General features: G+C 43.3%; 1 protein-coding gene across 4 annotated transcripts in view; it reads right to left on the bottom strand.

Moving 5' to 3' along the window:
* Positions 1-20,585, bottom strand: part of RFFL (ring finger and FYVE like domain containing E3 ubiquitin protein ligase) — a 67,220-nt gene extending 46,635 nt beyond the window's left edge. For 2 of the 4 annotated variants that reach the window (XM_032428485.1, XM_032428488.1), the window contains exon 1: positions 668-4,175. The gene's annotated coding sequence lies outside the window, so the exon portion shown is untranslated. Of the gene's footprint in view, positions 1-667; positions 4,176-18,942; positions 19,119-19,769; positions 19,909-20,441 lie in introns of those variants that run through there. The other 2 variants (XM_032428487.1, XM_032428486.1) reach the window with 2 other exon arrangements.
* Positions 20,586-24,180: the final 3,595 nt, after the last annotated feature.

Below are 24,180 nucleotides of genomic sequence, written 5' to 3'. Positions count from 1 at the left end.
CAGCTGGCTGGGTGAAGCTGGGGCAGGGTGTTACAGAGACAGCTGGCTTGTGTACGGGCCTGGGGTGAAAGAACACCTGGGCCATTTGAGGGGAAACCGTAAGGAGCAGAAGCAAACTTTGAGAGGGGCAACTGCCTAGCAGTGAGGCTTAAGTGGTAAAAAGTTTGGAAGTGAAGAGCAGGAGGGAGATAGAGCAGTAGTCTGAACAGAATTAGGGATGAGGTGAGGTTCTTCATAGTCCCTCAGAGAAAAATATGGAAACTCACTGGTAAGGCAGTGTTCCCTACAATTCAATATTCCCAATGATTAGATAGATAATAAAATACATTTGCTTCTCTCGTCCTTCAATAATGGTTTAATTTGACTAAACTACTTCTCACAAGACACAGAAAGGACAGAAAATACAAGAGCAAAAGATGGATAAAGCTGTAAACCTGACATATTTGTCTTCTCTAAGGTTTCCATGATAAATGGTCTACTTAGGACTAAAACCACATCCAGATCCCAAATGAAATGAAACTTTTCCCCCTTAAGACCCCTCCAAAGGGCTGAGGGACTGACTTTAAGATATCCCAATTTCTAAGGCAATTCTGAAGACAAAGGATTTCCCCAGCTCCTCCTGCAGCTCGGTTTAGCTAATGAAACAGAGAAAACAGTCTGGGGTTACCTGATTTTGCCTGTTTCAAAACATGACCACAGCAGAGAGCAAGCTGCCTCCAGTTCCTGCCGCTGAGGTCCTTGGAGCCATTTCAGATGAGCTCATCTCAGGAACCAACAGCAGCAGCTTGCAGGCAAAGTGAATGGTGCCGCCTGGGGACGTATCTTTGGTAAGCAAGATTGCAACAGAGCAGGCAGTTTACCCAGGGCAGTGCTGACTCATGCGAGGCAAAACTCCTATTTCCCAAACAACCCAGCCGGAGCCAACCACAATCAACTGCAACTCAGAAAAGAAGAGGCGCCCCACTGATTTTTTTAAATCCAGTGCTGATTACTGGGGGCAGGTCCCTCATTGCCCTCCTGCTGGTGGCTCGGCTGCCCCTGGAGCCCTTACCTGGAAGGCTCCAGTGGTCACTTTCTGAAATTTCATTTGAGAACAGCCCGGGCTCAGGACAGCAAGATTACTGAAGGTAGCAGGTTCACAGCCCTGAAGATTTCCCCCGAGAGGCTGCTAAAGAAGTCACTTTGCATTTACAAATTAGAACCTCTGGGTCAGAGGAAATGGGGAACTTGCCCCGTCATCGCTAGGCTGGTCAAATCACACACAGCTAAAGCCACATTATCCACCATCACACCTACCGGATGCTTAAGGAATCCAGGAGTCTGTGAAAACTGTATTAACACTTGCTTTTAAAAGAAAAATCCCTAAATCTGTGTCGATTCTCATTTATTGGCCAGCTTATTAAAAAATCAATTCTAGAATGACTGGCTCATCAACAGCTATTAATTATTATTGAATTTGCCCTGACCAGCTAGAATGGGCTTTGGTGCTATATAAAGAAAACAAAAGATTAAGCCCTTGCTTTCTGTGTTGCTATTGTTGTTTTTTCATTTGACAAGAAAGAAACATTAAAGTTCATATCAGATCGTTCTGTTCCCTGCTCAAACTTCCCAAGGCCATCAGCTCTTCCTCAGCATGGGCATTCAAGGCCACCACACCTAGCCTTGTCCATCCTTCAAGGTAGGTCCCACGTGGCGTGAACTCCAGATGTAGCTGCCAACCCAGTTTGTCACTCAATAAATGCTATTAGGTTAATAAAAACGTATGTGCAGACCGTCAGAATTTGGGTTTAAAAACTATGCTACTTAATTCTATTCCTTTTCAAGGGGCTAGTTTAAAAAAAAGTTATTTATCCAATTGGCTTAATTCCCCTTAATTACACTATTCCAGTAGGATAGCCACACTGAGCTTTTATAAGGTTTTACAAAATGTTCCCTCTTTTATTCTTCCCTTTCAGTGTTTTCTTTTTCAGGAAATGGCTGTGTTTAAAGTTTTCCTACAGTATGTGTTAATTAGTTCTTTTCAAATGATAAAAGCGTCTTTATGGCAGTTGGCAACCATTATCTCATGGAGCACACTTTAAGAAATATTTCTGTAGTTGATGATAAGTCACAAACATTCTAATATGGAGCAACCCTCAAGACACGTACAAAATGGACAAATAGGAAACCTCCTTTGAAAAAACACATTATTGTTAGAAGTTTCTGGCGTGTTCTATATATTACTAAACTTTAGATAAGGAAGAGAAAATTCAGACAGTACTGTGCCCAGGAGGTAAATGTGAATTATATAAAGAGCAACACGGCAGCCAGAAGCATCAGAATTTCCTAATTCTGCTAAAATAAACACCATTTAGCAGGTGAGAGAACCATCGCAGATTATCATTTCCCTGTTTGAAATTTTTTGGTTTTGCAAGAAACACATATTCAAATATCACTTGGTAATTTAAATTGGGTTAATTTTAAATTTTTTACCGTTTTATGAACTAATCTTTTCCCTTTCTCTCCCTTTTCTCTTAACATCTCCCTTTTACCTACTTTCCCCTCCCTAACATCCTAAATGATACTGCACATTTATTCTGTTCAACAAATTAATCCTATTTATGCCTATATCCTTTTTCTTATTGAGAAGGGGTTGAACTGATAAATCCAAGTTTCCAGGAACCAGTGGCTGGCTGTCTCACCTTCTTGAAAATTAGGGACATTGCCAAATTCTAACGTTTGGAGTTCTAAGATCTTATAATGTTTAAAACAAACAAACAAACAAAAAACTAGAGTACCTCCTCTTCAAAAAAGACAAATGAGCATCAACCAAACATCTATCATCTAATAAATCACAGAAATTAAACATGAGAAATGAAGTAGATTTTAGGATACTCGAGAATCCACTCTAGGGTACTTAACAATCAACAGGGGTACTTATTAAGAATGGTTATTTCCCATCCCAGTCCCTCAGCCATTCTGGATTAGCACAAATGGAGAGGCCCCAGAATCAGAATTTTCAATAAGGAACTCCCTCTCCCACGTGATTCTGATGCAGGTGGCCCTGGCTATTTTGAGAGATGGGTCATACAGCTATGTTCCCTGAGCACTCACTGTTCACAGAATGAAAAGTTTTATTTCAAAGACCACCAAAATGAAGAGTAGTCTCACTGAGTAGGTCTTAGACATTAGTCCCCTTACCCACCAGAACCGCCAAGAACATAACAACTGAACTGTATTTATTTTGTCAATTGGGCCATTATTTTCTTAAAGACTCCAGAGACAATTATCCTAACTATTCTTAAGGATTTTAGCTGTCACCCACAGTCATTATACGGAGACATCTTCACACCTGGGATGCAGTACAAGGGGCTTAATGGAATTTTTATGGCCGTGAAAATTGAAGTTCACTTGACTCAACAGAATAGTCAAATAAAACAAAGGATAAAACCTCCCCAAAGGTGCGGGTTGAAAGTAGAGGCTTTTGACTTCCTGATGAGGCAGTTTTGCCCAGAAATTCAAACCATGGGATGCTATGTAGCTCATATGTCTTCAGAGTACCCAAATGCCAACTTATCACCACGGCATCAGCCGACGCAGGCTCACTGTAACATTTGGAAGCACAAACCTCCTGTATAAAATGGCCTCTCCTGGGAGACAAACTCTGTCGCCATGGCGGGGATCATTCCATCTTGGGGCCAGAAGGACCAGGCAGTCCCTTTAATCTTTAACGAGCCACTTTCATGTTCAGATGTAGGAACTGGCACTGCGTGAGGCTCAACCTGCCTCACAGCACTTTGCTGCACAACGCCCCCCCTCCCCGGAGCTGTGTGAGGGCACGCGAAGTAAGTCTGTCCTTGCTGGTACAGTTACCAGAATCTGTCCTATAAAGTAATTGTGGGCACTTGATTATCCACTGTGGTGTAATAGTTCAGAAAGGTATCCAATATCAAGGGTACAGCAACTGCCTACCTCAAGCACAGTGAAATACTAGATCCCTAAATGTCAGGGAATTGAAAAAGTAGCGAGCCTGCAGGAAAAGGAGGAGTCCAAAGCTGACAGGACACAGGCTGAGGCCCTAATAACAAGATGGGGGGCGGGGGGAGGAAGTCAGCGAATCGACAAAACTGCCATCCTGGGCAGCTCACTTTAGAAACCTGGCAACAGGGGCACCTGGATGGCTCAGTCGGTTAAGCGTCTGCCTTCAGCTTTCAGGTCATGATCCCAGGGCCCTGCTCACTGGGGAGCCCGCTTCTCCCTCTCCCTCTGCCACTACCCTCCGCTTGTGCTCTCTCCTTCTCTCTGTCAAATAAATAAATAAAATCTTAAAAAAAAAAGAAAAAGAAAAAGAAACCTGGCAACAGAAATCTTGGAACGTTTGACAGTGTAACTTTCTATACAAAGCTATTTCTTCATTTTTTCCCCTGAGCTGCTAATACAGAAGGGCAGGGAAAGGCCCTTGTCATCCAACTCCCATCACCAAAACAACTCCCATAGCTTTATAATGGAGTGATTAGTAAGCTCAGGTCCTATTCCCCAGTAACCAACCACCCTCTCAGAACAAAGATTCTGTCATTCAACTCGAAAAATTTCTTGAATTCACAATTCTTCTTTACTGTATACCTCTGGATTCTTCTCCTCAAATACATCCACACACACTCTCTTCTTTTTCTCTACTCCCTGCCACCTCCTATAGTCACACCCTGCCTCCAATAAGTCAAACTTACTAACTTTTCACGTTGGTTTCCATTAAAAATGCCACAAGATTAAGTTACCTTCTCGCAGGTTCCCAAGCCTAGGGGGCCTTTGTTGACATGTGTTTCATGTGGACGGGTGACTTCTAGCCAAGTAGATAAGGTTACCTGTTCACCTACAGTTAATCTTCAAACTAGCTTATGTAGGCTATGGAAATAAAAGGATAAGACGGCACAGCTTGAATGTCCCATCAAGGTAATCAAAATAATGAAAGAGACAGAGAAGACAGGAGAGATTTCAAAATAAAGACTGAACTGTGCATTTCAGTAGCACTTAAGAAAACACTCCATCTGACTAAGCACTTGATGAGTAGACTAATACCCAAAGGACTGTACATTCTCCAAAGATTACTGTGCTCACAGTTCTTGCTTTCTTCAAGGTTCATAAAATCAGACCTGCATTATTTATAATAAAGCAGATAGGCAGATCCTAACATCCAGAATTTTACTGATTTCCTTGCAAATAAAGCTACAACCTTATTTCAACCCAAACCCACGTAACAAGGAATAAAATATATTTTGTTTCGGTCTTTTAAAGGTATCTCTCAACCCCCCCCCTTTTTTTTTTAAGATTTTATTTATTTATTTGACAGAGAGAGAGAGACAGAGCGAGTACAAGCAGGGGGAGCAGGAGAGGGAGAAGCAGGCTCCCCGTTGAGTAGGGAGCCCTATGTGGGGTTCTATTCCAGGACCCTGGGACCATGACCTTAGCCGAAGGCAGAGGCCTAACCAACCGAGCCACCCAGGCGCCCCTCAACCCTTTTATAAGAAAACAAAAAAAGGGTTAGAGAAAGGAATGCAGCATGGTCCCAGGCTGAAGCGCTTAAAAAAAGAAAAAAAAAAAATCACAGGGAAAATGCCCATAATACATTATCCATTGAAAACAAAAAAAGCATTAACAGAACAGCAGTTGGGGACTACACAAACACACACACAGATATATATACATAGAGTGGAAAAAAAAGATACAAAACATATAGCTTAAAAGTCTAGAACCATTGGGGCCACTAGGTGGCTCAGTCGGTTAAGCCTCCCACTCTTGGTTTCGGCTCCAGTCATGATCTCAGGGTTGTGAGATCAAGCCCCGCATCGGGTTCTGTGCTCTGCGTGGAGTCAGCTCGAGGATTCTTTCCCTATGCCCCTCCCCCCCACTTGTGCATGCACAAGCTTGCTCTCTCTCTCTCAAATAAAGTCTTAAAAAAAAGTCTAGAACCATTTAATAGTAGTTACTTCTGGTAAAGGTGATGTTTACCTTCTGCTTTATATGTATACTTCTGTGCTATTTTAGTATTTTAAAATGAGCTGTATAAGCTAATTAATATTACCAGAAATAGGATCACTTGACAAAATGAAACACTTTGAACAAGCTGGCAAGGCCATTCTAAGCCAAATTTTCAGCGTATTTAAAGCTATATTCATTGAGGCACACTTCTAAAGAATTTACCAGAAATGCTAATTTGGGGATAGCACCGTTCGTTCACCTTCACTGGCAGCACTGTGCTAGGTACTATCGGGTAAAGGGAGACAGTCTCATGCTCACAGTTCTTGCTTCCCTCACAGTGAGTTTTGGTTGCTCCTCCCTCTCTCAAGGAAACCACAGCCAGGGGATTAAAGAGCAACTCAACAGACCACTGAATGCTGTACAGAGGCAGAACCATGAAGCATGCTAACAACACACGACTCAAAAATCTTTGCTCTTCATCAGTCAGGTCAGTTTTACCAAGTTATCTTATGAACTTACAAACCAGATTTCTACCTAGTAGAAAAGCTAAAATAAAAAATGGTGACAATTCCGAATGCTGGCAAGGATGTGGAGAAACTGAATCTTCTACATTGCTGGTGGGACTGTAAGATGGTACAGCCACTCTGGAAAACTGTTTGGCAGTTTCTTTAAAAAAAACTAAACAGAGGGGCGCCTGGGTGGCTCAGTCGTTAAGCGTCTGCCTTCGGCTCAGGTCATGATCCTAGGGTCCTGGGATCAAGCCCCGCATCGGGCTCCCCCTGCTCAGCGGGAAGCCTGCTTCTCCCTCTCCCACTCCCCCTGCTTGTGTTCCCTCTCTCGCTGTGTCTCTCTCTGTCAAATAAATAAATAAAATCTTTAAAAAATAAATAAATAAATAAATAATAAAAATAAAAAACTAAACAGATACTCACCATCGGACTCAGCAATTGCATTCCTGGGCACTTAATCCAGAGAAATTAAAACCTGTGTCCACAAAACACCTGTACGCAAATGTTCACAATGGCTTTATTTATATTGCCAAAAACTGGAAACCACAAAATGCCCTTCAACAGGTGAATGGTTGAGAAACTGCGGCCCATTCACACCAAGGAATACCACTTAGCAATAAAAAGGAATGGACTATTGCTACACACAACTTGGCTGGAGGGCGTCACGCTGAATGAAAAATGCCGATCTCAGAAGGTCACATATTGTTATGATCCATTTCCATAACACTTCAGAAATGACAAAATTAGAGAGAGAAGAGATTGCTGGTTGCCAAGGATTAGGGATGATGTGGCTCTCATAGTGCAATTACTCATTCCACTGTCCAATCACTATGGGGAACCCAGAAAGGCGAAAAGTTTGTAAAACAAAGCACATTTCTTATCATTTTGCAGTCCCTACTATGCTGGGGGGTGAGGGGGAAGACTCTCTAAGCATGGATCAGTTGCTCACCCAACCACCTGACATACATTTCAGGCATTACCCGCCCCCATCCCTCCCTGCATTTGCATCTGAGCCTTGAGTAATGAGCCAAAAGGCAGAAGTAACCCCGCGCAGAGTGAAGCCTGCGGTAGTTCCAGCTCAGCATTCAGCTGAACTGTCCTGCTTGAAATCAAAAGCATCGGAACACTGCAGCAATTAGACAAAGAAATTGTGAAAGACGTGGTTACCAGGCAGGGCAGCTCACATTTGACAGGCTTCTGACCACAAGCTTTTCTTACAAAAGTCTCAGGAGCAGTCTCCAAAATGCGAGGGAGAGGTTAGCAGAAAAACTTTCAGGGACGCTTCCTCTGATTCTTCGGGCCAGTCCTCACAGGGCCTCAGAGTAGGGGAAGCAAGACACAGGTCTCAAGCCCGGATAGCAAAGTTTTACTTTCTCTGCTGGTCAGGGCTTCTTCCTGAAAGTGGTCTGTCATCATTTATGCCACTATCACTTACAACATGAGGCCAGAACATCTATACATCTTACGTAGAAGGCACTTTACTGAGAAGGCCTATCGACAAACAGGAACACACTCCCCCCACAAGAAAAAAAAACTGAAAAATGAACTGCCACCAACAAATTCTCCTCTAAGCCAGGGCTCTAGGTGCTTAGCCAAATGTGCTTTTAAGGGTGACTGGCTTACACATCAAATATCATTATAATGTTAGAATTAGGAATAAACTATAAAGCAATCCTTCAGTGCTAACAGAACCAAAACTAGAATACGTAACAAGTATTATTAATACCATTTTTAAATCACATTCCACACAAGGAGGCCCACGTATAAAAAATTTCAAAGCCCACCACTATATGAAATGGAACCTACTTCTGAAGACCTGCTCTGAAAAGTTAATCACCATAGGTGAGCCAGTGGAGTGAGGCCACTATAGCCTGGTGATTGAGAGCCTGGCCTTTCCAGCCAGAAAGGCTCAAACACTGTGTGGCCTTAGGCCTGTCACGTAACTTCTCTGTGCAGTGTTTTCACATCTGTGGAACACAGATACTACACCTCATGAAAGTGTTGGGAGGATGAAATAAGTTCCTATAGTAAAGCCCCTGCACACAGCCAGTACACAACGACTGTCGGTAATTCTTACACAGGTAAAATACGGCACAAAGACAAGTATCACACAGCAAAAGAAATGTCAGTCTTACACAAAGCTCTCTCCTACTTTTAAACACAAGTAAGCCTTCTCCTAACTCCCACCAAAGAATGCATACAATCCCATTCAGAAAAATGTATCATTTTACACAATGGAATGAGTAAAATACACCCTGCTGAGCATGCCTAATGCTTCCGGAGCTCTCTCGTGGGCAACATATGATTTCAATAGGAAAGGGGACTGTTTTGTAAAGACAGTTTTATAACATCCTTTACCAAATGAAATGTTCAAAGTGAAAATTCAAGGCTTCACACAGCAGGCACAGACTTTCAAAAACATCTGTACCCTCACTCATGTTCCCTATCCTTCTTTCTTAATCAAGGTTATAATAACCAAAATCCTCTGTAGGCTGCCACACAGCCCGAGAGCATGCCATCCTCCTGAATGGTCACTGACGGGGGAAGGCAATATTCTCTTCACAGCCCCAACCCCCACCCCGCCCCAGTCAGAAAGATGGGAGATTGTTCTAGAGACACTTAAAAAAAGTTTGGACTTGAATCATCTAGACAAGATGCCATACCTTTCTCCACTTCTAGGCGTCCCAACTATTCAGGGGACAACCAGACATTTTGGGATCAGAAACATAAATTGTTTCCAAAATTGTTCAATAATGCTTGTCCAAAGGCCCCAGTAGAGCTGGTAGTTTGGACAGCTGTGCTAGGAGCGACAGAAGCAGCATTTTCTAACTAGTATTGCTTCAAAACAATTGAAACTTTCTCCAATGCAAAGTCAAGACACAGGGAGCAGTGTTCTTTGCCAACATCCACAACAGTTTCATTTTTGTTTAACCACCAAAATAACAGCTCCAATAATCTATCAAGTTTGACATTTTATCCAACTAAGCAATTAAACCAGGATGCAAAGCATGCAGAGATATTTTCCCCCCTGCTCTGTATCAACATTCATTTTGACATTACATGAACACAAATAATACTTGTTCCTAGACTACTTATAAAAGGCTTCTAAAAAGCAAACACAAACTTTAGTGCCTCAAAAAAAAACTGTATGCCCCCAAATTTTGTCTTCTACCTTTAAGCAGCTTTATTCATGGTGAGTAAAGGCCAAGAAGTTGAAAACTCCTTTTTAGTATTTAGTCAAAAGAGGTCAAGATCCCTCCTGATACAGACACCAAATGCAAGTTCTACTGACTTATTCTTAAGCATATTAAAGGTAAGCAAGCATCCCTCACCTAATCTCCAAGGATAAAAATTGTGGTTGTGATCTAGTAAATCAAGAGGCGATGGAACTTCTTCCCCCAAGTAGGAATGGAGTCCTCAGCTGGTTGCTTCATTTACAGGTAGCATAAGGAAGAAAATGATCTCACTGTCCTCAGAACCACCTAGAACAATGTTGTTCAAAGTGCCTTAAATTCCTCTGTGCCTTAAATCCCTCCTCTGCAAAATAAAGGCAGCCCCGAATTTCTGAGTTTCTCAACATCATCACCACTATCATCGTGGTTGTTGCCATCAGAATCCCCAATTTCAGTCCCAAACACTCTTGATTCTGTAAGTATAGGCTAGGAATCAAGAAACTGGATTTTTTACAAGTGCTCAGGAGATTCTGGTGCACGCTAAAATTTGAGATCTGCAATAGATGATGTTACCAATGTTTTTAGGAATAAAAAAAGGTCATAATTTGTGTGTAAACCCTGATAAAAAAATTATCTTAGGTAAAGAATATTTTTAAATCAGGATATTAAAACTTACAGAAAGCATTTTTTAATATGCTTTTATAATATTTGTGATATGTAACAACAAATTTCAACTTTTCCCCATTTTTTTAAGTTTGTTTTTTTAAGTTTTTTTTTTTTTTACGATTTTATTTATTTATGTGAGAGAGAGACAGTGAGAGAGAGCATGAGAGGGGAGAGGGTCAGAGGGAGAAGCAGACTTCCTGCTGAGCAGGGAGCCCGATGTGGGACTCGATCCCAGGACCCCAGGATCATGACCTGAGCCTGAAGGCAGTTGGCTTAACCAACTGAGCTATCCAGGCGCCCTATTTACTTACTTTTAAAGGTTTATTTATTTTAGAGAGAGTGAGTGCACACCAATAAGAGGAGGGGCAGGAGGAGAGCAAGAATCTCAGACTCCCTGCTCAGCACAGAGTCCAACAGGGGTCTCATGACCCTGAGATCATTACCTGAGTCAAAATCAAGAGTGGGTTGCTCAGCTAAGCGACCCAATGGCCCCTATTTATTTTTTTTAGTAATCTCTATACCCAAGGTATAGAGATTGAACTCACCACCCCAAGATCAAGAGATCAAGCCAGTCAGGTGCCCCAAATTTTCCCCATTTTAAAAAATGACGTTTGGTGGGGGCACCTGGTTGGCTCAGTCAGTGGAGTGCACAGCTCCTGATCTCAGGGTTGTGAGTTCGAGCCCCAAGTTGGGCAAAGAGGTTAAAAAAAAATATTAAAAAAAAGATGTTTGGTTGGAAAGACCAAATGTAAATTAAAATACATGTAAATATTTACATTCTATGGCATCAAAAACTGCTTTCTTGAAATGATATTCAGAACTCTTGAGTTCTGTACCAATCGCTTCCAAATAAAACCAGTGGCTTATTTTTATGTTTGGAGAAAGATCTCAGGCTGCTGTTTGCGAGCTTTTCCACAAGTAACAGCGCAGGTGTGGACAGCCTGCATCTCAAATAAAAACCAACTGAGATGTAATTGCAAATGTATTTTCCTTTTTAGTATTAGTTTTGGTAGTACAAGAGACATGTTCATGTGCTGTATGAAAAATTTTATTAAATAAATAAAATTTAGGAATCTGATGAAGATCATCTGGAGGTGAAACGGCAGAATTACTATCATTTTTATGTCCCCCAGTAACTAGCTGGCTCACTGTTCCTATTCATCAAGCTGCCGGTCTGCAACTGTGTCAACAATCCAGTCCTGAACTAGACCAGCAGGCATGGGGATGGATGATTCAGAGTCACGGGGAGTGCTGGGTCCAACTACATGGTGAGGGTCGTAAGCAAGGTGGAGTGGCCTCTGTCCAACTCTCTGGGAATATTCTGGCACCCCTCTCCCCACCTGTTCCATAGCAAACACTAGGGAAGGTAAACTTCAACTCTCACTCGGAATGACTAAGCAAACTCTTCCATCAGTAAATAAAATGACCAAGAATGGTACCTGAATCTAGCAGTGCCCGAAAGGAAGAAACAAAGGTAGACAGATGTGAGAGAAACTGAAAGACTAGGAATTTTCCACTGTGGACTGGGCAAGTCCTAGCACCTGCATTATTCCTCCCCACCTCCTGCCCACTGTACAAAATGTTAGCCCCTGACTCTCCCTCTCCGCACCTCTGTAAAATCCAAAATGCCCAAACAATGGCTGCTCATTTGCAAAAACAATTCCTCCCTCTTCCTAAAACCGTCCTTGACTGCAGATTGCTCCAACCAGCTGAACTTCAGCTGACCCAATCCTGCTAAAACAAGCCCTAGAAAACACTCTGCTCTTTCTCCAAACTAGAATGCTCCTTTTGTCCAGCATTTTCGAATAAAGGCTTATGCTCTGGTGAATCTTCTTCCACACCATGTAAAATAATAATTTAGCACGGTCAAGAGGAAGTATAATTAATTCATTGTGGCCCCACTGACTCAAGACCTAGGGAAAGGCTGGAAGCAGAAAGAGGATGAGGGCCGGTTGTTTCTCCAGCAGATGTCTTAATCATCATTAAAGTTAAAAAAAAAAAAAAGATAAGATTCACAGAAAATCCTGGAGGGACAACACACTTTTCTATGCATTTTAGGATCAAATATATTGATTCCTGTGCCATAACTCTGTATGCATGTGATCTAGACTGAGACTGCAAAGATTTTCTAAAGCAAATGAAGAGTAAAACATGAAGAGGAGGTGGTGGGAGAGGATGACGCTACATTTACTTAAGAAAAGCAGAAAAGCCTTTTTTTTTTTTTACAAGTCTTTTAACATAATCCAGCAGTTGCAAATAAACAATGGTGCTGATTACTAACCAATTATACTTAACCACTCAGAGGCCAGCAGAGCCTCCAGTTGGCCTACCTTCCTGTATGTAAATTTCAGGATGACTAGGCAGCATTTCTTTAAAGAGGATCAAGGCAGTTAAAATGTCTTCAGCAATCAGACTGGCTTCTGGTGGTTCAAATGGGGGGTGTGCTTCCCCTACTTTTAGAACTGGCCTGGTGGAAACAAACGGATGTCCGAGGGAGCCCTGACCACTCCACAACCCAGAAACAATGAAATCCTTTCTTGATATGCAATTCCAGAAAAGGCCTGAGCACGTTAAACTGTGAGACAGAAGCCTGACCTGCAGCACCAGAGAGGGCCAGCTTAATTTAAAAAGTCAAGTAATACTTGCTCAACAAAATTTTTTAGGAGTTCAAAAGCAGCACGAGGGGTGGCTGCTGAAAAAGGCTGCTGAGGGAGCAAGACGGTTTTGCTTATCTTTTTATAGGCGAGGACAATGGAGAAATTACCAGACCAAGGTCACTTTCCATTAAAAAAAAAAAAGTTGGAAGCCTTAACAAGAGATAAAAACCTGCATTAAGTCATGACTCCATGAAATCGGCAGCCTGGTGAGAATCTCTCCAAGAATCCTGTAGGAAATGAAGTGCGGATTAGAGTAATTAAATGTAAAGTCTCCTTGAGAGCAACTTCTTGTTCCTGAAGACTAGAGCCATTTCTGTGAAACGTATCACAGAGAAATTGTGAAGAGGATTTGCTAGGCGTCACAGCTTTTCCACGCTCACATGAGGTCTGAAACACTATGATCTAAAAAGAACAGGGCAGTGATTTGGGGAGGGAATTATATAACACACCTTATCAGAGAAAAGCACTCCATTCTCCAGTCTTTGCAAAAGGTCACGTGCTCATGTAAGTGTAATATACTTAGGGGTTTCAAAAATTACACACATTGCCTCAAAAGAGATGGAGGGAAAAAAATATAATCACGGGGTAAAGGCCAAACATTCTCTCTTCTGAATGCTTAAATAGCCAATTATGTGTCTTAATACATTAATTCTATGGAGAGAAAGAAGACTATTACAGGAAAGTTGAATAAGACATCTTAAAAAATGTACCCTGGGGCCTAAGTCCATTCAACTGACAGTAAAATCACCCCCTCAAAAAAGCAGTTTTATGCAACATCTAGTATTTTAATTTCCCAGCTGCCAAGAGAAATATATAAGGAGCAGAAATTAAACTAATTATGTCAGCAGCACAGTGAACAAAACTTTAATTGTATTACACACTAGTTAGACATTTGCTGAACAATACAAAGGCCCTTAAGGGTAGGAACTTCTTTAGAATATAAATGATCCCCAATCAAATGACAAAAATTAGTCTGTTTGGGCAATAAACAGATTCATGGTTTAGATATAAAATTTCAACCAACATCATAATCCAATATAAAAAATAAATATCTAGTATAAGAAACAAATCTCTAAAATGGCTTTAAATCACTCTCTGATTTACATATGCTCTATCATTAATAGGTCCTTTAAGCCAGCATTGTACTAATCAGCTTTTTAAACATCCTGCCCACAAAAGGGCCTATTCATTTAGCTGAGAGACAGGTGTTAGCAACCAGCAACCTCTTTTCGCCTGCAGTTTCAGGGGCCCGGCCTGCGATTATTGTGGCATGATTGGCAAGTCGAAAGGAAGGGCCCTTTGAAAGACGGGAAGGGAGGAGAGAGGGAAAGAGAAACAAAAGAGACCAAAAGGGAGAAAGGAAGATGAGGAAAGAGATGGATGTCAGCTGCTACTTCACGGGGCCACCCTAATGGCCAGCCTCCTGGCCTGATGGGAGTGCCCGGGCTACCACCCAGATGGATAGATACACATGGCTGAACTCAGAGATTATTAATTCATTCCTGCGGACAGTAACTCTGGATATATGCCTACACTCCACTCATTCCAAAAACATTTTTGAGTGTCCTAGGACTCTCTCATCCCCTATCATCCAGTTCCTAACTTCAGTCCTCACTCTGATAGACTCTGAAGGAGCTGATGGAGTAGATACTCCTGGAAAGAGTTACAGAGAAAGCCAGATTTAGAAAGACATCTTCAGCCTTCGGAATAAAAATCCTAGCAGAAAGTAGGAGAAGTGAACATTCATGGAGTTGCCTGCAATGTACAAAGAATCTATTTTCTCTCTTTTAATCCACCTAACAATCCCACCAGGTTTGATCTTCATCTTGGGGATGAAGAAAATGAAGCTCACAGAGATTAAGGAAGGGGTCTGAGGTAGCATGGCCAGGAGGCGGGAGAGCTGGGATTCAATAACCGGTTTGTCGATTTCCTAAACTGTTAGGCTTTTCCCAAGTTTAATTCCCTAACATATCGAGTGCCCGATTCTGTTTTAACTCGGATGGTTCTGTACTTTCAGCACTTTTTCTTCCTTCCGTGAACTCAGCAAAGGACCTGTGACTAAGCTGTATCGACTATTAAGCCTCCATTAGTTTCCATAAGCGCTTCAGCTATGAAGAAGTGAAACATCTGGCAAGTTGGTTTTAAGTCCTACACGCGGAGAGTTCCCAGGCACCCCTCCTACCCAACACTGATCATAACTAGATTAAACTACCGAGTCCAACCTCCAGTTGTTTCCACATTACCATTCATTTGTCCACTCAGGAAATAAAGGAAGCTACTTTCACCAACCCTCCCTCGTGACTCCTGATAGATAATACAGCAGAGGGGGGCCTCTCTGTAAAGTAATTTACATAAAAGTTGTAAAAGCTCTTTGTTATCTTTCATGACTAGGAAATGGGCTATTCTAGCAAATCAAACATCCTGGATAACATAATGATGCTTTTAAAGGGACAACCATTTATTAAGAATTTCAAAGCAATGCAGCAGTGGCTCCCAAACCTGGCTGTATATCAGAATCACTTGGGGAGTTTTTTGGAAATAGAGGCCAGAGTGGTTTTTAAAATGTAAATTCTTGGTCATCACTTTTCTACTCAATCAAATCTCCAGGAGGTGGGGCTGGGAAATCTGTACTTTAAAGAACCCCTTAGTGACTCAGCTGCGAACTGCAGCTTTCAAGGAACGCCTGGCTTTTGGGAACTCCTTGCAATAAAACACTCTAAAAAGGCCAAAAGCTGCACTGAATACAATGTGACCTTCTTTTGCTGATTCAGGAAGACTTCAGGATCTCCCAACAGCTCTGGTGCATCGTTCACTACTGGTCACCAGTCACTGTATTGGCACAACCAGGAAAGAAAGGTTAAGATTTCGAATTGGTACAAAGCTGGAAAAACCAGCTTCGGTTTTACTATCAGATTTAAAAAGCTGCTTTTCCCCCAGAGGAAACATAAGATTTTATGCTTGCTTTGAAAAAGGAAAATGTTTAAAATCATGCAGGATTCTCTCAACCAACTGTTTAGCTACAATTCAGAATGTTAACAGGCCCAAATGCATCAAAAATGTGGAACACTCGGGCGCCTGGGTGGCTCAGATGGTTAAGCGTCTGCCTTCGGCTCAGGTCGTGATCCCAGCGTCCTGGGATCGAGTCCCGCATCGGGCTCCCTGCTCCTTGGGAGCCTGCTTCTCCCTCTGCCTCTCTCTCTCTCTCTCTCTGTCTCTCATGAATAAATAAATAAAATCTTTAAAAAAAAAAATTAAAAAAAATGTGGAACACTCCACCTGCAGAAGAGAAAGCAGAGGAACTCCATGACCATCTTAATTAAGAGAAAGGAAGATAATAGGTTTAAACTAAGAATGGCATTATAGGATTAGATAAAACCACTGTCCTGACCATGGCAACCAATAAATCCTGGAAACTGGGAGAGCTGAGGCCCCTAATTCCTTCCTATCTGGGATGGCTTTCATGTCCTATTAAAAGTCCTATTTAAAACTCTGTTAATAATATAAAGTCACAATACAAGAAAATGACCAAACCATTTCCCTATTGAAGGAATGGGAGTTCACGTGTTTATATATAAAAAGATTGTCCTTGTGTGTCAACTATACTTCAATTAAAAAAAAAGACCAAAAAAAAGGTAATAAAAAAATTGTCCTTTTAATTGCCAAAATCTTTCTTACCTAAACACAAGTAACCACTACCAATAACCAGTAACCAAACAAAAATAATAACCAGTAATCATTACCAAACAATAATAACGATGAAGCAGCTAGTCCCTTGAGACTTCACCAATAGCAATTTAAATTATGTTTCTCATTAAACTCTAAGTTATGACTTAGTTCTGTATTACAGGGGTGATGAGATTCCAAGGTGCAGAGGCTAAAACTTTCATCCCAAAACATAAACACTATGGCCAGTACAAGTCTGATATAAAAGTCTCTAATCTACCATTAAAACAATAGCAATATTAATGGTTCTATTATAAGAATAAAAAATCAAGGTGGAATCATCCCCCTAACACTCCTTAAGTTTCTGCAGGTGTTTCCAGGTAGTCCTAGGCACAATACTCTTACAGATGGGTGTGGCTATATTAAACATCACAGTGAACATGTAATGAGGGAAGAAATTGTGCCTTTTTTTGATATTGTTGCTGTTTTATCTTTTTAAACGCTGGTAATTGAAAATGCTTTTTCAAAAAAAGAAAAAGAAAAAAGAAAATGCTTTTCCACTGCTATCTTAAGAGGCCTTAAAGATGCATTCCTATCAGATGGTGCTAAGCAGTTATGTCAACCAGCCTGGCCATGAGAAAGATTAAAAACAAATTAATTTCTAATCAGAGAACAGCTCTTTTTCTGTGCATATTATTTTAGGAGTTGGTTAAATTAAGTCAGTTTGGAGAATTTAAAGCCTTTGATCCCAATGTACAGTCAGAATAACAGCTGTCTACCTGACCAATTTGTAAGTTTTAAGTGGGCTAACTTTGTAACTAGATATAGACATTAAGTGTGTGTGTGTGTGTCCTAGATTACGTGGAAATTTTCTTCAAGCACAATCAAGTTATTATATAGCCCTGCCACATCAATCTGCAAATATTATACACAATTTCCAAACTTAAGAAAATGACACCTCTAAATAAACTGGTTTATGAATTGAAGTCCAGAATTATTAGGAAATATGCCATAACGTTTCAGAAATAACTGCCATCATTTATGTCCTTGAATGTGAAAGAATGCAATCAGGAAAAAAGGATAAAGAAGTTGTCAAACCTAAAATCCCCTGACAGAAAGGAAGTAACACTGCAGCTCCCAACCCTGGAATTCTGTATAAGAACTCAGCAAAGCACCGTGTCCCCTGCCTACTCCCATTCCTAGAAAAATGGCTCAATAAAAATGGACAGCTTTGGCCACATTTCAGTAACTTGAACTGTCACTGGGAAAATCACAAGGCTCCCCAGACAGCTGTAGCAACAGGAGTGACTGGAAGTCTTCCCTGTCCTCCAAACCACCTGTAAAAGGGATGAATAAGGAACTTACTGCATTCTTAGAAGGCCACATGCACCTGTGGATGATTATTCATTAGGTCACTGTGGCCTTTAGCCAAGGTGCAAAGTGACGGTTGTGGGTAAAGCCCTATTTCCAAGCTAACAATAATTCTTCCCTGAGGTAGACTGGGAGGAGCTTGATACAATCTTCCTTGATTACACAAGCAGTTTTCTCCCATTAGAACAAATACAGACCAACAAAAAGGAGAAAATATGCTCTTGTTGGTATCTTCTGCCAGCTCGAAATCAAGCTCTGAGCAGACAGATGCCTGCCATGCTCTGACTCCCCTGGTCTAGCCATACACTTCCCCATGCCTGGTCAAATGTCTCAGGGGCAGCCCGCTGCAGAGGGGCCCCACTTCCCTTCTCCGTCTTGGCCATTGGCGACCTCACACATCACCTCAAATAAACGGAGGGCAAATCCCTACAGGGAAGAGTGGGCGGAGGGGTGGGGGGGGCCCACATTCCCAAACTTCTCCACCAAGCCTCGGAACTCCAGCCCCCTCCTTCCAAGAAGCCTCAAGGGCTCCTCCACAAGGAAGCAGGGACAAGCTAGGTCCTTTATAGGGGGCACCAGGCCGCCGCGTACCTGACTCAGTTTCCTCTGCCGTAAAGAGGCATCTTTCCCCCACAAGCCAACTGAACCTGCAGGTCTGTAAGGCTTTGGAGAAATTTGAAGATACCCGTCTCGGGTTACTGCCCGCACAGGTGAAATGCTTTCTTTGAAGGGACTTTTAATGGGACAGGTGCGAGCTACCCCGGATGCGGAGACTTCCAGCGAGGCAGGGAGAGTCCCAGGCCGCCCCCCGCACAGAGTAGGCGCCTCCAGACCACAGCCCGGCGGGACCCGAGGTCGAGCCGCACTCCCACCCCGACCTCCCCCAGGACCCCACCCAGGCCAGGCACCTCGCGTATCCCAGCGCCGCCGCCGCCGCCGCCTCCTCACCTGCCGCGCCCGCCCGGCGGTCCGCACCTGGGAGGGGAGGGGCCGGATCCGGGCCGCGGGCGCCTCAGGCAAGGGGGCTCCGGGCTCCGCCGCGGCGGCGTCTCCGGGGCTGAGGGGCACCGGGGGGCGGTCGCGACATCCTCACGGGCGGCCCCAGGAAGTTGGCCCCCCCACCCATCGCCAGCAGCACTGCCCGGCCGCTCCCGCCCCTTGCGCGGCCCCGCCCCCGGCGCGGCCCCGCCCCTCTCGGGAGCGCGCCTCCGCTCCCGCGGTGCCCCAGCCACCATAGAGAGGGGCGAGGCGCGCGGCGGGCTAGAGTGTGGCCTCCGCGGGCGCCCCCTGGCGGAGCTGAGGCGGCCGGAGGCGGGGCAGGCCGAGCCTGAACCTGAGCCCCGCAGCCAGCCGCGGAGGAGTCGGTTCTCTGGTGTCAGGGCATCTGCTGCCCCTCGTTGCCTTGGTCACCGGACTTTGCACGAGGAGCTGGAGTCCACGTACGAGGCTCAGCTAGGTGGTAGTCCAGCTTGGTGACCTTGAGCGAGTCCCTTAACATCCCTGAACTCGTTTCGTTGTAAGAGTTTGCGGGTTGCCTCACTTTAATATTTCATTGTTCCTCCCAACAATGCTATGAGCAGGTGAGGGTTCCCAAGATTACAATGGAGGGAACCCAGGCCCATCAGGGTTCACTAGCTTATTCAAGGTCCCGTAGCTGGAAGGTACTAGAAGCCAGATGTGTAACACATCAAAACCCATGCTTTTCCCACTCGGTCGCTGGCACCTCCCTCATCTAGCATTTCCCAGTCTAACCCCCCAAGGTTAGTTAGTTTTACCTTAGGAGGGTGAGGAAACTGCTCCGAGAAGGCCTTGGTTGAAGGAAAAGGACTGTGCTCAGGAGCCCACCCCGGACATTCATCAGCCGTATACCTTTTAGCAGGTACTTAACGCCTCTGAACTCCAGCTTCCTCATCCCTGAAACAATTGGTATGGTTGTTAGGAGGTAGGGTGGCATGAGGATTAAATGAGCTAATGCATTTAGAAGTGCTTAGTAAACTGTAAAGCACTGGATTGCATGGGGGATCATTAGCCAGTGTGGACGAAGAAAATACCTAGTCATGAAAATAATATACATTCTAATCATTATTCTGACCATGTCTAATGACACAATTTTCTTCTCCTTTTAGGTTCCTATCGAAACCTCCCACAGTTGTTCTGAGCAATTTATATTTTAAAATAAGGACTATCATGAGAAAAAATGACATAAAAACACTATCATTTATACATGTGGACTGTCACTCCACAAGTATTTCTAATCTTCACAACCCAGCAAACTGAGTACTATTATTCCCATGTTATTAACGAATATCTGAAGGTTAAGTAATTTACCCAAAGCCACACCATTTGAAAAAGGCCAAGCTGAAATTTGAAACCAGGTCTTTCCACCCCCAGTAACTCATGGAAATACTGGCCTTCTAGAGGCCTCCCGCCCCTCATCTTTTTCCTACCTGGCTACTTTGGTAACTTTCCTTGATGGAATTCTGTCTTCTCTGCTTCTCTCCAGGGCTTTATTCCCCCCATGAAGGCGTTTATTGTCTCCTGTTTTCCTCCATCTGGTTCCTTTCCTCTTGAGATGTCAGGACATTGTTCATCCTCTTGTTTCTGAAATGGATTTGTGACCTGTGATTAAGGCACAGCATTCTCCACCTGATCTCTCCTTCTCTTTGTGTTAATTATAGTATAGAAAGTTAATAGGTCCAGAACAAGGATGGGGTGAGACCAGAGATGTTTTTGTAAGCTCAGTTTACAAGCTGAGTGCTCAGTTCCAAAGGGAAGTGCTCTCAATCCACTGGTTGGACCCAATGACTGGAGTTTAGATTCATGACATCCTCTGGAGGTCATTTTTTTTCCCGGGTCCTCTGGTCCATATTACAGTTAAATCATGGGAATATTGCTAAATAATGTACATATCACTGAAGCAAGGAGGTCTCAGAGCTGCATTTACCCACACTCCTCCTTTCTCCACCTTTAGCATTATCACCATCACTATTTTTCATCTTTAGCGTGCCCTTCTGCAGAGGCACTCAATAATGTACCCATTGTGCAAGTAATCTAAAATCCTTTTCGGCAAGCAATAGTATTTAGTAGTAATAAAACACTAATTTGTCTACCAAGTGACATATTTATAGGAGCTGTTTACTTTGACATATTTTTATTTCTACTCATTTGCTAAGTACTTTCCAATACATATTTATGAAGCACATGCCTTTCCCCAAACAGTAGTGAAAAAATAAATCATATTATTTCTTTTATTAGTAGCAGCATGGCTTGTAAGAGCTAGTGACCTGATTTTTGCTACTTCTGGCACAAGCTGAAAGAATTAATGGTGATTGAGCACCTACTATGTGCCAGACATTCTGTGAAAGGCACTTTACATAAATTATCTGTTAAGTTCCCGAGACATATAATTTTACCAATAAGGAAAGTATAATTCCCCTGCAACATAGATTTTACCAATGAGATAGAGACATTACCTTGTCCAAGTAATTTGGCCAGAAAGCATTTTTTTTAAAGATTTTATTTATTTATTTGACACAGAGAGAGAGAGCAAGAACACAAGCAGGGGGAGTGGGAGACGGAGAAGCAGGCTTCCTGCTGAGCAGGGAGCCCGATGCGGGGCTCGATCCCAGGACCCTGGGACCATGACGTGAGCCGAAGGCAGACGCCTAACGACCGAGCCACCCAGGCGCCCTGCCAGAATGCATTTTGAACCTAGATCTTTTCCTTATCCAAATCCCCAAATCATCAGTCCAATTCACCAGCCCCCTCTTAACTTCTCTGGACCTAATAAATTATGGAAAATATAAAGAATTCCTTTCTAAAAGAGGCTGTATCTATTACCCCAGAATGGAACAGAGATAAACAGACACGAGATGCTAATCCCAATTTTTCTACAAGAGGTAACTCTCTAAGGGAGTTATTCCCTAAGAAATCAATGGTAGGGTATTTTCCAAATACTTCAGAGTATTAAAGTAAGCACAAGGCTCTGTGCAACGGCACTGGTCACACTACCGTGAAGCTGGCCTTGCCTGGACAGAACGAAGCTGTCACTAGTACCTTTCAGGCATTGGAAGCCTCACAATGATACGACATTTAGTTCCATTATAGGCCTGGAAAAGCATTTGGTGCTTTACATAAGCTATATGACTCCAAAGCAATTCTATCCATCAGGCATTATTATTTTTTAAAGATTTATTTATTTTAGAGAGAGAGACGGGGAAGGGCAGGGGGAGAGGGAGAGAGAGAATCTTCAAGCAGTCTCCCCGCTGAGCACAGAGCCTGATGCAGGGCTCGATCCCATGACCCTGAGCTGAGATCAAGAGTCAGCCACTTGACTCACTGAGCCACCCGGGCAACCCTATGCAGCAGGCATTGTTTTCCCCATTTCACAGTAGATGAAACTGAGGCTTGAAGAGTCTAAGTGATTCATCCAATGACACCCAGCAAGTAAGTGTCAGAGCTAAGACCGAGTTAGTTGAGATGTAAAAAATCTTGTTCCTTGGGGCGTCTGGGTGGCTCAGTCAGTTAAGCGTCTGCCTTCGGCTCAGGTCATGATCCCAGGGTTCTGGGATCAAGCCCTAGCATCTGGCATCAGGCTCCCTGCTCAGTGGGGAGGCTGCTTCTCCCTCTCCTGCTCCCCCTCCTTGTACTCTCTCACTCTCTTTCTCTCAAATAAAAAAAATCTTTTTTGAAAAATTAAAACATCTTGTTCCTTGACTTTGTATTCTTTTCTGCATAGACCCATTGTCTTCTGGCAAAACCCAGTCTTCAATTAAGGCTGTTATACCCAGAAACTACAGGGAGGCAGAGAAGGGCTAGGGTTCAAAGGCTATTCAAGGAGTCAATCTAGTGCAGCAACTGAAGTACAGCCGTATAGCTCCAGGACGCATGGACCTTCCATCGACTGGGAGAGCGAGCTCTGTGCATGGCCAATGTAATGGCCAGTACTTGGCCTCCCTCTGCAGGATAAACAGGAGACACAATGAGGTCTCTACCTTGATAAAAGGTCACTACAGGGAACCTACAGAACCTTAATGATAAAATACTGGAAACAGCACACTAAAGTCAGGAACAAGACCAGGACAATGGCCATGGGTGCTTCTATTCAACTTAGTACCTTAGTCTAGCCAGTGCAGTAAGATAAGAAAAAAAATGAGAAAAACACCTTTTTGAGGGTAACATTTTTTAAAACTTTTATTTGAGAGAGAAAGAGAGTGAGCATGGGGGGGAGGGGCAGAGAGAGAAAGAGAATGAGCAGAGGGGAGGGGCAGAGAAAGAATCACACTCCCCTGCTGAGCAGGGAGCCCGACGTGGGGCTCAATTCCAGGACACTGGGATCATGACCTGAGCTGAAAGTAGACACCCCACTGACTGAGCCACCCAGGCACCCCTGAGGGTAACCTGTGATGAATAATATAACTAGCTCTAATTTAAACTCCATGCATCACAAAGCTTCTCCAATACCCTTCTCCAACATACCACTTTGAACAGTATTAACTCTACCCAGTACTATTCCATGGGGGAACACAGCAAAAACCTAGTGGGATATGCACATTTCTAAATCCCTTATCTCTTCCTGGCTCACATCTCAGGTGTTTGTTGTTTGTTTGTTTTTACGATTAAAAAAAAAAAAGAGGGGCGCCTGGGTGGCTCAGTCGTTAAGCCTCTGCCTTCGGCTCAGGTCATGGTCCCAGGGTCCTGGGATCAAGCCCCACATTGGGCTCCCGGCTCCGCAGGAAGCCTGCTTCTCCCTCTCCCACTCCCCCTGCTGGTGTTCCCTCTCTCACTAGATCTCTCTGTCAAATAAATAAATAAAATCTTAAAAAAAAAAAAGATTTTATTTGAGAGAGAGAAAAAGCATGAGTAGGGAGAAGGGGCAGAGGGAGAGGGAGAAGCAGGCTCCCTGCTCAGCAGGGAGCCTGATGACTCTGAGATTATGACCTGAGCCGAAGGCAGATGTTTAACCAACTGAGCCACCCAGGCACCCTGAAGAATGTGTTGTTGTTTTTTTAAGATTTTATTTATTTATTTGAGAGAGAGAGACACAGCAAGAGAGGGGAACACAAGCAGGGGGAGTGGGAGAGGGAGAAGTAGGCTTTCTGCTGAGCAGGGAGCCTGATGTGGGACTCGATCCCAGGACCCTGGGACCATGATGTGAGCCGAAGGCAGACGCTTAACGACTGAGCC

This window comes from Phoca vitulina, unplaced genomic scaffold, assembly GCF_004348235.1.
Source record: "Phoca vitulina isolate PV1807 unplaced genomic scaffold, GSC_HSeal_1.0 scaffold40, whole genome shotgun sequence".
NCBI lineage: Eukaryota > Metazoa > Chordata > Mammalia > Carnivora > Phocidae > Phoca > Phoca vitulina.
The sequence above is the reverse complement of the archived record's forward strand: the minus strand, read 5'-3'. Positions and strand labels throughout refer to the sequence as shown.